Below are 12,500 nucleotides of genomic sequence, written 5' to 3' on the forward strand. Positions count from 1 at the left end.
CCAATTGATGCCCCACTGGAACTACGGTTCACGGCACGGCCAAGTATCCAGTCCATACAGGTATTGAAAAGGGTTGGGGCCAGGACACATCCCTGTCTCACCCCGGCAGACACCGGGAAAAAGGCCGAGATGCCCTCCCCACACTTGACAGCAGTCTCGCTATCTGTATACAGGCCAGACAGCAAACCAATAATCCCAGGGGGGATCCCACGAAGACCCAGTAAAGTCCAAAGACTCTCCCGGTGCACTGAGTCGAAAGCCTTCTTGAGATCAACATAAGCTGCAAGCATACCTTGTTGAAACTCAAGTCGGCGTTCCACAAGGACACGAAGTGCTAAGACGCGGTCTATAGTTGACTTCTTGGGTGTAAAACCAGACTGCTCAAGTCTTTGTACTCGTAATAGATGGTCGCGCACTCATGCCAAAAGCAGATGAGCGAGGACTATACATATATACATATATATACATATGTATACATGTATATACACACGCACACACACACACACACATATATATATATATATATATATATATATAGAGAGAGAGAGAGAGAGAGAGAGAGAGAGAGAGAGAGAGAGAGAGAGAGAGAGAGAGAGAGAGAGAGAGAGAGAGATACAGACAGAGAGAGAGAGAGCGAGAGAGAGAGAGAGAGAAAAGGAGGGAGGGAGGGAGAGATAATGAGTGAATGACAGAATGATAGAATGATGGAAGAAGAGAGAGAGAGAGAGAGAAAGGAATGCATAAGAAGATTAATAGATAGATAGATAGATAGTGAGGGAATAAGTGAATGAGAGATAGATGGATGTATACATAGAAATATTGATAAATAGAGAGATAGATAGACAGAGAGATATTAAGTGAAGGAGATTGAGAGAGTGAGGGAGAGTGAAAGAAAGTGAGGGATATTGAGAGTGAGAGAGAGAGAGGGAGAGAGAGAGAGTGAGGGAGAGAGAGAGGGATATTGAGAGAGAGGGTTAGGGAGAGAGAAGGAGAGAGAGAGTGGGAGAGAGAGACGGAGAGAAGGAGGGAGGGAGAGAATATATATGTATATGTGTGTGTGTGTGTGTGTGTGTGTGTGTGTGTGTTTGCAATATATATATATATATAAATATATATATATATATATATATATATATATATATATATATATATATATGTGTGTGTGTGTGTGTGTGTGTGTGTGTGTGTGTGTGTGTGTGTATATATATATATATGTATATGTATAAATATATATGTATATAGAAATATGTAAATATACATATATATATACATATATATATGTATATATATATATATATATATATATATGCATATATATTTATGCATATATATATATATATGTATATATATATATATACATATATATGCATATATGTATATATATATCATCCTCAAGCCCTTTCCCGTTGTTGTCGTGGGGGAGGGGGGGGGGGTTAGAAAGGGAAGACTGGGACCCAATGCTGCAGAACTCCCTTGCCTTGGGACTCAGCTCTCGACTCAATTAATTTTGCATGGTCTTTTATAACCCCCCCTCCCATCGACAACAACGGGTAAGGGATTGCGGGATATATATATATATATATATATATATATATATATATATATATATACATATATATATACATATATAGATATGCATTTATGCATATATATGTGTATATATATGTATATATATATACATATATATATGTATATATATATATATATATATATATATATATCCCCCAATCCCTTACTCATTGTTGTCGTGGGGGGCTCAGGAGGCAAAGACTGAGACCCAATGCTGGGGAAATCCCCTGCCTTGGCATTCAGCCCTCGACTCAACTAATTTTGCATGGTCTTCTATCCCCTCCTGCTTTTTCTTTTCCGTCCCCTCCCCAACCCCTCCTACTGACTTTATGCCAGTCCTGAACGCCTTGATGGAGCCTAGGGAAGGATATATATATATATATATATATATATATATATATTTATATATATATGTATATATATATACGGTAATGGCCAGATATCCGTTATATATTGGTTTATGTACGAAAAGACAAAGCTCCAGAGAATTTACGAAAACTACTCGAGTTATCCCTTGAAATCATAACATCCCATTTTCTATAACAGTTCATGGTCACAGAAGGGAGTCAGAGCGATTTTTATTTAAGCAAATCAACATGTGGTTTATTACGCCAACAAAGTACAATGTGCAATAAATTAAGTATTATCATAAAAGAAAGTTGATAATTATCATATTATATTCTAAAGTTTTTTTTTATGGAACACAACTACAATCATTACACATTTACTATTTACTTGTCTCGGTATTTATAACTGTAATTCACCGAACAAAGATAGACAATGATACTAAAATAATTATACATGCATTTCATGTCATTTTAGTCACAATGAATATCACATCAAGGAAAATATTTTTAACTCGTATTCACCCGAGGGGAACGTGGACACGATACGTGGAGGGGAGACGTGGACATGACACGTAGGAGGTCAGACGCGGAGACAGGCTCCAAGAAGGAAGACGTTCGGTACGGAGAGCGTAAGGCTCGCTGTTTATAAATGAATATAAGACTCATTTTGTCGAATGTTACGTTTTACTATAGAAGCATAAGGCTTCTCATTGTTCAGGCAGCGAACATAAGGTCGGTAGCCATTTACTGAGTATAAGACTCACGAAACGAGGAACCAGTAGGAGGGTTCGGAAGTCATAATTTTCGTAATCAGCATATAAACATTTGGACAAACAAAAGGATGTTTATCTGAATTCCGAAACTTTCCAACCCTGATAACCTACGTTCCAACATATACATATATACATATATATATATATATATATATATATATATATATATATATATATATATCCCCTAATCCCTTGTAAGTTGTTGTCGTGAAAGGCTTAAGAGACAAAGACTGGGACCCAATGTGGGGGAACTCCTTTGCCATGGGACTCAGCCCTCGACTCAACTAATTTTGCATGGTCTTTTACGCCCCCCACCCTCCTGGACAACAACGGGGAAGGGATTGGGGGATATATATATATACACATATGTATGTTGTATGTATATATAAATGCATATATATCCCATTTCCTTGCCCAGTGTTATCGTGTGGGGGGGGGGGGGGGGGCTTAGGAAGCGAAGACTGGGATCCAATCCTGGGGAACTCCCCTGACTAGGGATTCAGCCCTCGACTCAACTAATTTTATTATTTCCCTACCCCCCCTCATAAGAAAACCTTTGTCTAACAAACTCCCCAACCAACTCCTTTACAGAAAATCCTGAAGATATTCAAAACTATCTACTCAAATCCCAAACTGACACTGAAACCCCTCATCCACCCTCAAATTCTACAACTCCCGCTCCCTCCACACTCAAAGTGACTGCCGATATCCATCTTCCTCCTACTCATATTCCCCCTACACCCCTTCCTTCTACTCCCTCCCAACACAGCCCATCCCCTCTAGCTCCAGCTCCACCTACATTAACCCTCCCTCCATCCCATCTATCCCCTCTACTCCCTCCTAGATACACACATGAATCCCTTATGTCACAACAATGCCCTTCCCAGATCCTCCTCCTCCTGATACAACACCACCTCCCCCCTCTCATTCCATATCTCACCCCTAGCTCCTTCCCCTGCAAATTCTGCAACACACACTGTAGCCGTTATCACTCATAGATCAACTAAAGTATTGCTCTCCTTCATTGGAATATTCGCGGTTTCCGTTCTCACAGACCTGACCTTCGTCATATCCTTTCCTCTTATAACTCATCCATTATCTACCTTCAAGAGTCGTTCCTTATACATCCTCCTATACCAATTCCCAATTACTATTTTGTCTCTGCCTCACAACCCTTTTATATTTGTCTCGTCTATATTTATCAATCAGAGAACACCTTATGTCATACCTCCCTTTCAAACCACTGTCCTTTGCACAGTTATTCGCATCTTTCTTCGCCGCTGTATCAAAGTAATTTCAGTTTACTTCTCCCCTTCCCGCCCCGTTGACTTTGTTCCCTTTGAAAATCTAATTTCCCAACTCCAACCACCTTTCCTCATAGTTGGTGATTTTAACTGCTGCCACATTCTTTGGAGTGATTCTATCACCAGCTCCCGTGGCCTATCCCTAGAACACTTTCTCTCCATAATTAACCTTGTTATTTTTATTTCAGATCGCCCCACACACTTTGACATACACATGCATTGACCTCTCTCTATGTTTCCTTTTCCCTTCATTTAGATTTCCATTGTTCAGTTCTAGACCACTTTCCCTATAATGACCATTTTCCAGTTCTTTCTTCTACTTCATTTCACCACTTCCTAACTCCCCACGCTGGTGCTTTGATAGTGCCAACTGGCTACTTTCACTTAACTCTCTGCTATTCCTACCTCTCCACCCTCTTTCTCGTCCATTTCAGATATGATGCAATGTTTCTACCTATACAGCCAATCCTCGAACTCCAATACCGTTCCCCTAGCAAATTTCTAGGCGTTATTTTTGACTCCAAATTGTCCTGGCGAGACCATATCTTTTATATTAAAGAAAAAGCTCGCCGCCGTCTCCGATCCCATATATCCTGGGGCTCAGCTCGCAAAACTTTCCTCCATCTTCTTGTTACCTTGACCCTCTCCACTCTCGATTATGGATGCCATATCTACTCTGCCTCAACCTCTCTCCTTGCCCATCCACCACTGCAGTCTTTGCTTAGCCCCAGGTGCTTTCCGCTCCTCTCCAGTTGAGAGCCTGTACACTGAATCAGACCATACCATCTCTCTCTCGACACTGTAACCACCAAAATTAAATATCCCCCCCCCCCCCTCTGTCCTGCTCACCCTTTTCTTTGACCTTGCCTCTATTCATTCCTCCAAATCCACCTCCGGTGCTGGTTTCGCAGTAACCTTCCCAACTTGCAGTTTCAAATAGCCCCTCCCTCCTAAATCTAGTGTCTTTCCTTCAGAACTGTACGCACTCCTTTTTACCTTAAAACGCATATACTCAACACCTTCTCTCTTTCACTGTTTTTACTGATTCCCGTAACTCATTAACTCTCATAAAGTCAAAACATTCGACCAACCCCCTTGTTTGTAAGATCCAGAACTTTTTTTTCTACTTGTACACACACCATAAAACTATCAGATTTTGAAAAAAAATTGAAATCTCCAGCAATAAAAAGCCAGATACTCAATGTCCACATCATACTAACCACGTTTTCACACATTCCAGTCGTAGATTATTACCCCCACTATAAGACCTTGTATAACCGATGGCAATCTTTCTAGTCGGCTCTCGCCCGCTTATGCATTGGCCACACTCGTCTAACACACTCCCATCTAATGTCACACTCTGATTCACCCCTATGTTCCCTGTGTAATGTCACTCTTTCAGTTCCACACATTCTATTGTCCTGCCCACGCTTTGATGCAGCCCATACGTCCTCTTTCCCCCACCTATCGCTTTGATGCAGCCCATACGTCCGCTTTCCCCCACCCTTCCCCCACTTTCTCCTTCCTCAGACGCATACATATCCTTCACTTGATCTAACCCATTACTTAACCCGACTTTAACCCATTCACTCGCCAACTCCTTTGCCCAGCTTTAGCAACTAACCACTAATTCAACCAGTCTTTACTATATTTTCTTATAGTGCTACATGAACTTAGATGTCTAGCACATTAATTTGCTTTTAACCATTGACCATATATATATATATATATATAAATCTATATATATTTATATATATAATATATATATATAATATATATACATACACACACACATACACACACATACAAATGTGTGTATATGTATAATATACATAAATATGCATATATATATATATATATATATATATATATATATACATATATATGTATATGTATATATAAATATATATGTACGAATATGTATATATATACACACGCACATATATAATGTATATATACACCCACATATGAATGAATGAATTAATAAATACATAGATATATTTTACACACACACACATACTCTTGCTTTCGCTCTATCTATCTATATATCTATCTATATACACATACAGATATATTCATATATATATATACATACATATATATACACACGAACTGCCACGATAGTCCAGTGGTTATCTCCCTGATATGCGTAAACTGTCGGCAGGACCACAATGCAAATTCTCCATTGTGTGCTTAAGGATATTTAGGATAGAAAGCTTATAAAGTCTACAGTAAATCAGCTAAAACACTTGGGAAGAAACCCTTACATAGCTAGGGACTTTGTATAACTTAGCAATTAGCTTAATGAGGTAGTAACTCAAAAGCGAGAAGAGAGGTTGTATGCCTGGGCAGAATCGATTGACTCCACGACTCCCATGAGTAATGTGTGGAGGGAAATCAACACGATTAAAAGCAATGCATACAATGTGACTCCCCACCCTCATCCAGAAAGGGTAGCTTTGTCACTCCTCAGTAAATGCTGTGAAAATTCCTCTCTTGATAATCTTCCATTATCCATACGCAGATGCTCCCTTAACTTAAAACACAAAAACGAAATTGACTATCAGTGTCAAGTTGCAAATCCACTGCACCTGGGGATGTTGGAATCACTTAAGACATCATCCGGTTCCTTGCAAAGGTACAGATAAAGGGAAGAAATCCTCATCTTTATCTTTTCAACTTAACATATACTTCAGGCATCTTGCCAAGCGCCTGGAAACAAGCTATCATTATACCCATCCCAAAACCAGAATACCCTGATGAATTTAGACCAATTTTTCCGACAACCTGTCTATATATAACCTGTGACAGAATTCTTCTCACTCGTCTCCTCCACCAGATCAAAGATCAAATTTACATCAGCCTTTGGTTTCCAATAAGGGAAAGGAACACAAATATGTTTAGAAGTAAATGGAAGTAATGCACAGTCTTCTACTTCATAGATTTCAAAAGAGCATTCAACAGAGCCTCTCCTACTGCAATCCTCCATGAATTAACTCTTCTGGGAGTTAAGGGCAAGCTTTTGCTGTGGATAAAGGATTATCTATCTTTGAGAAGAGCAGAGGTGCGGTACCAAGGAATCTACAGTTCTTTTGGTGAAGTAGAGTTAGGCATCCACAAGGTGCAATTTTGTCCCCTTAATTATTTAACATACTTACACACCCTCTTTCCAAGCTCAACAGTGAGTTAGGAGACCTATGCAGCATCACATCCTATGCTGATGACATTTCAGTAATCACTTAATAGGGGGGAATGTGTTCTCCAGAGGTTCAGCAAAAATTGTGCTTCCCTTGGACTCAAAATCAACCCTATCAAGGCGATGTACATTTCCAAATCTCATAAACTGCCATACATTCCAAGGTTAGGTGGCCAAGTTGTTGCAAAAACTGACACCTATAAATATCTTGGTGTCATGGTGATTGCTCCCTACCTCATGTCCCGCAATTCTCGTTGCTTGCAACGTTTAAGACCTTTACAGTACATAAGTAACAGATACAGCACTGCACTGGCCAGAGATCAGTACTTATTAATTATATCCATTTTATTATAGACACTGGTCTTGTCTTTGATATTAGGGATATATATATATATATATATATATATATATATATATATATATATATATATATTTTTTTTTTTTTTTTTTTTTTTTTTTTTTTTTTTTTTTTTTTTTTTTTTTTTTTTTACCAACTAGATATGTGAATAATGTAAGCACAATGGCACAGCCTTACAGGCATGTATAACTACAGCCCTCTACAAAAATAGGACCATAGCCTGCTCTTTAAATAAATTTTTATCACTCAATCTCTCCCGTCTCTCAATATATATATATATATATATATATATATATATATATATATATATATATATATATATATATATATATATAATATATATGTACATATATACATATACATATATATTGATATAGATTTAGATATATATATGTGAGAGTGCTTGTGTGTATATAATATTTATACATATATGAATATACATACATACATATATATATGTATGTATGTATATATTTATATATATACATACACACACATGTGTGTGTGTACGCCAAATGAAGTCCCAGACTACTGGGCCTCCCTACCCAGGGGTCAAAGCCACAAGGGCTACCCTGGTGTAGAAGAGAGCTGCGGGTCTGAGGTGGGGTGCCGACTACTACTACTGTAGCCTCGTGTCACCTGCAAAAACTAGAGCACTGAAGGTGCTGGCAAAGCACAACAAATGTTCTGCAATTTATAGGATTTTACTTTACTCCAATTTACGTTAAGAAAAACTTAGGAACAACAACGTCAAGCGAGACGAGAGGCCCCGGGCTTTGGATTTGTTGTTACTGCGTTATAAACAAGGTATTGCCTCATCAAGAGTTCGAACACGAGTGATCCCTTTTTTTTTTTTTTTTTTTTTTTTTTTTTGTTTTTTTTGGATTTCTTGGCTATCAACCAACGGCATGTGGCCAAGGTTATTAAGCCAATGGATCCTATTCATTCTATCAATCTATATAAGGTCATAAAGTTTTGTCTCTCTAAGAAAAGCAATTACTTTATTTATTATTTTTTCATCATCAGTTAGCAGATTTGATATTGTAAAATCAATATTTTTAATTCTAAAGTAGTTTTTCAGGTTTCTTCTGTTGTTATTGAATTTTAAACAAGTTATTAATATGTGATTTATTGACAAGTTGGTGTTGCAGTCAGGGCATCGTGGAGGGAATTTCTTGACGTGTGTCAATCTTGTGGCATTGACCCTAAGGCGGGCCAACACCACCTCCTCTCTTCTTTCTCTTCTGTGGGATGTGTCCCACGGCTCTATTATCGGCTTGATTTTGTTTGTGAGTTAGAGACTGGTCCACTCACTTTGCCACAGGAGATGTATTTTTGCTTTTATAAGAGACGCAAAACACCTGAGATCTGTACGAATTATGGTAATGGTCAAATCGTCAGTTGACCCGGCTAATTTGTCAGCCTGTTCATTGCCATGGATACCAGAGTGTCCTGGTACCCATATTAGTTTGATTGATTTGTTGGCACCGTGTAACTTACGAATGATATTACCCAGCAATTCATTTTTAGTGGTTTCTAAGGATTTAATAGCTTTAGGTGAACTTAATGAATCTGAAAAAATAACTATTCTTTCGTGGGTCGTCGATAGTTGTTTATATTAAGTGTTATGTATTTATTAGTTATGAACATGCATATTATTTTTATGTAATTCTATGTTTATTATTTGATGTAAGTGTAATTATATGTTATTTCTTTGTAATTTCAGTAATCAGCATATAAACGTTTGGACAAACAAAATGATGTTTAACTGAATTCCGAAACTTTCCAACCCTGTCAACCTATGTTCCAACACTATCCTTGCTGTTCTCGGGGCGCCGAGGATAATCCTCATGGCTTCATTTTGCACTACCTCCAGGCTATTTATTTCTGATTCCAATTTGCAACAAGTGCAGTGCATGGTAGTCTACAACTGATCTTATAAAAGCCAACTAAAACAGTCTAGCGAGCTTAACATTGATGCCATGTTCTCTTCCAACAAGAACTATCAACGGTTTCAGTCTCTCCCAGAGTCTCTTTTTCAGGGAAAGGATCAGGTCTGCATCACTTATGTTCACCCCGAGATATTAATATTTATGACACATGTCAAGCTCTTGGTCACCTATGCGAAAAGTAGGTAGGGGCATGATACATGGATTGAGAGCCATTGTTTTCTCAGTGGAGATGACTAATCCACACTCTTGAGCCCTAGTTGTGAGTTTGTTGAGAATTATTTGCATCCTCTCTTGTGATGATGCTTTGACACATATGTCCTCAGCATAGCATATAATGGATTCACCATCCCCAAGTGGAATATCTGCCACCAGCTTGTGCATGAGGACAATGAACAACATAGGGCTGAGAACTCCTCCCTGTGGCGTCCCAAGTTCAAAAGATTGTGTGGTGGAACTTCTCACTCCCCTGAACAAGACACTTGCAGATCTGTTCGAAATATACATTCTAATCCAGCTCAATAATTTACCCCGGATGCCAAAGCTTACTAATTGTTCTAGGATAATTTATCTGTTTGCAATGTCAAAAGCTGACTTAAGGTCAAGAAAAACAGTGTGCTTCCCTGGAATAGAGTTTGAGTAGTACTCTGCAAAGCAATGTTATGTGCTAAGTCCCGATAGAAATCCGTACAGTCTGTGAGATAATTTACCTTGCAACCTGTACCTGAGTCTGTTCACAATTATCCTTTATAGAACTTTGCATACACATGAGGTTAATGAGATTGGGCGGTATTTATCAGTATTTGGTTTCGGTATAGGGATGATTAGACTGCACGTCCAGAGCCCAGGCAGAATACCTTGTGACAAACTTAACCTGCACAGGTGCAAAAGGACACTATAGGTAATTCCATCTTCACCTGGTGCAGACGCTTTTCCTTTGAACAGTGCATTGTTCAGTTCCCACTCAGTAATCTCAGCAAAGTCTGAAGGGTCTGTCTCAGAACATCCATTCTCAATGGCAAATTTACGTGCAATTTTAGACTGACTAAGGTGGTTCTGAATATTTGTGGGAAGAGAGCTCAATTTGGACGCTCCAGCCCATTGACTAAAGTATGTCTGCTTGTGCAAGAGGACTATGGCATTGCGGGGTATTAGTTCGTTTGCCTGAGAGTCAATTATTTATTTTCCAGACCTCAGACATTGAGGTGTTATTGTTCATGCGTTGTAGGAACTGTTCAAAGTGTTCTTTTCTGAAATGAGTGTTTAATTTCCGTAGATTTGTGTTAGTCTTAAGAAACTGAATAAGGTTGTCACGTGTATTGTCCTGCTTGTAGCTCCTGAACTCGCTTTTGTTCCCTTAATAGTGTAGGGTCACTGACCCACTTAGGTTGTTTAAGGCGTTGTGAATTGTTGCTCTTTAAGGTTTTCTTTGGACAGACCCAGGTGTTGTAGTAATCAGTGACCACTTCCATCATGTCCATGGAGAATTTATCAACACTCGTTACTGTGTAATCGTTATACCAGTCATAAATACGTGATTTGAAGTTGTGCTCAAGGTAAGGAGGAATATAAATTTTAAGCCTATTTGTTTTTGCAGATAGACTATTATCAACAGCGTATCTCCTTGCTATTGCAAAGTGGTCACTGATTAGCTCTGTTGCAAGCATGCTTCTGACGTTTCCATGCACAAGATACCTTCCTATTACATAATCTAGCCTTCCCCCCGCCACGTGAGTTTCCCTGTCTGTATCATATATGGTCATAGATCTATTGTTCACAAAACTTCGCCATTTTCATTGCATTGACTGTCTCCAAATGTATAATGTCTAGCATTAAAATCCCCCATGCATATTGTGCCGTGATTTTGAAAGTTGGGCAGTGAATCAGTTTGAAACTTTCTACACCTTGAGTATACATTGTGCAGAGAGAAAAACCCAGAGGCTGTTCGAATATGTAAATGCTGATATTGCGCATTATTGTCATCAGACTTCTGCACTAACTTATGCGGTATGGTGTCACTGACATAAGTCAATAGGCCTGTCATTCCTGTGTTCGTATAGGAGTGGCACCCTCTAATTCTGGGGGTGTTTTTTATTTTAGTGGCTGATGTGAAGGGCTCTTGTAGACAGATAACGTCAACAATATGATTAGCTGATTGGTCAAATTTGTGTTTGATGAAGCCCTTTAGTTTGCATATTTCTTGTACAGCATTACATATCTGTGCTGCATCTTGTTTATTTACACCGATTCTGCGCGCTTTCCTCATATTGATATTATACATGTATATGTATATATGTATTTACATGGTTATGTGTATATATATATATATATTATTCATTAGCCTTGCAACATAGATTTTCCAGAGAAATGATTAGCTGGTGCTGAGGAGTGTGGGACGGTAGCGATGGTGGTGATGGTGGTGGTAATGGTGGCGGCGATGGTAATGGTGATGGTGGTGGCGATGGTGTTGGTGATGGTGGTGGTAATGGTGGTGGTGATGGCGATGGTGGCGGCGATGGTGGTGGTGATGATAGTGGCGATGGTGGCGATGGTGGTGATGATGGCGATGGTGGCGATGGTGCTGTTGATGGTGGTGGCGATGGTGGTGGTGGTGATGGTGGTCGTGGTGATGGTAGTGGTGGTGGTGGTGATGGTGGGGTGGGGGTGGTGGTAATGGTGGTGGTGGTGGTGATGGTGGTGATGATGGTGGTAATGGTGGTGATGGTGGTGGTGGTGATGGTGGGGTGGGGGAGGTGGTAATGGTGGTGATGGTGGTGATGATGGTGGTGGTGTTGGTGATGGTGGGGTGGGGGAGGTGATAATGGTGGTGATGATGGTGGTGATGGTGATGATGGTAGTCGTGGTGATGGTGGTGATGGAGATGGAGGTGAGGGTGGTGGTGGTCGTGGTGATGGTGGCGGCGGTGGTGGTGATAGTGGTGGTGTGATGGTGGTGATGGTGGCGATGGTGATGGTGGTGATGGTGGTGGTGGTGGTGATGGTGG

The sequence above is a fragment of the Penaeus chinensis genome, chromosome 6 (assembly GCF_019202785.1).
Source record: "Penaeus chinensis breed Huanghai No. 1 chromosome 6, ASM1920278v2, whole genome shotgun sequence".
NCBI classification, from domain to species: Eukaryota; Metazoa; Arthropoda; class Malacostraca; order Decapoda; family Penaeidae; genus Penaeus; species Penaeus chinensis.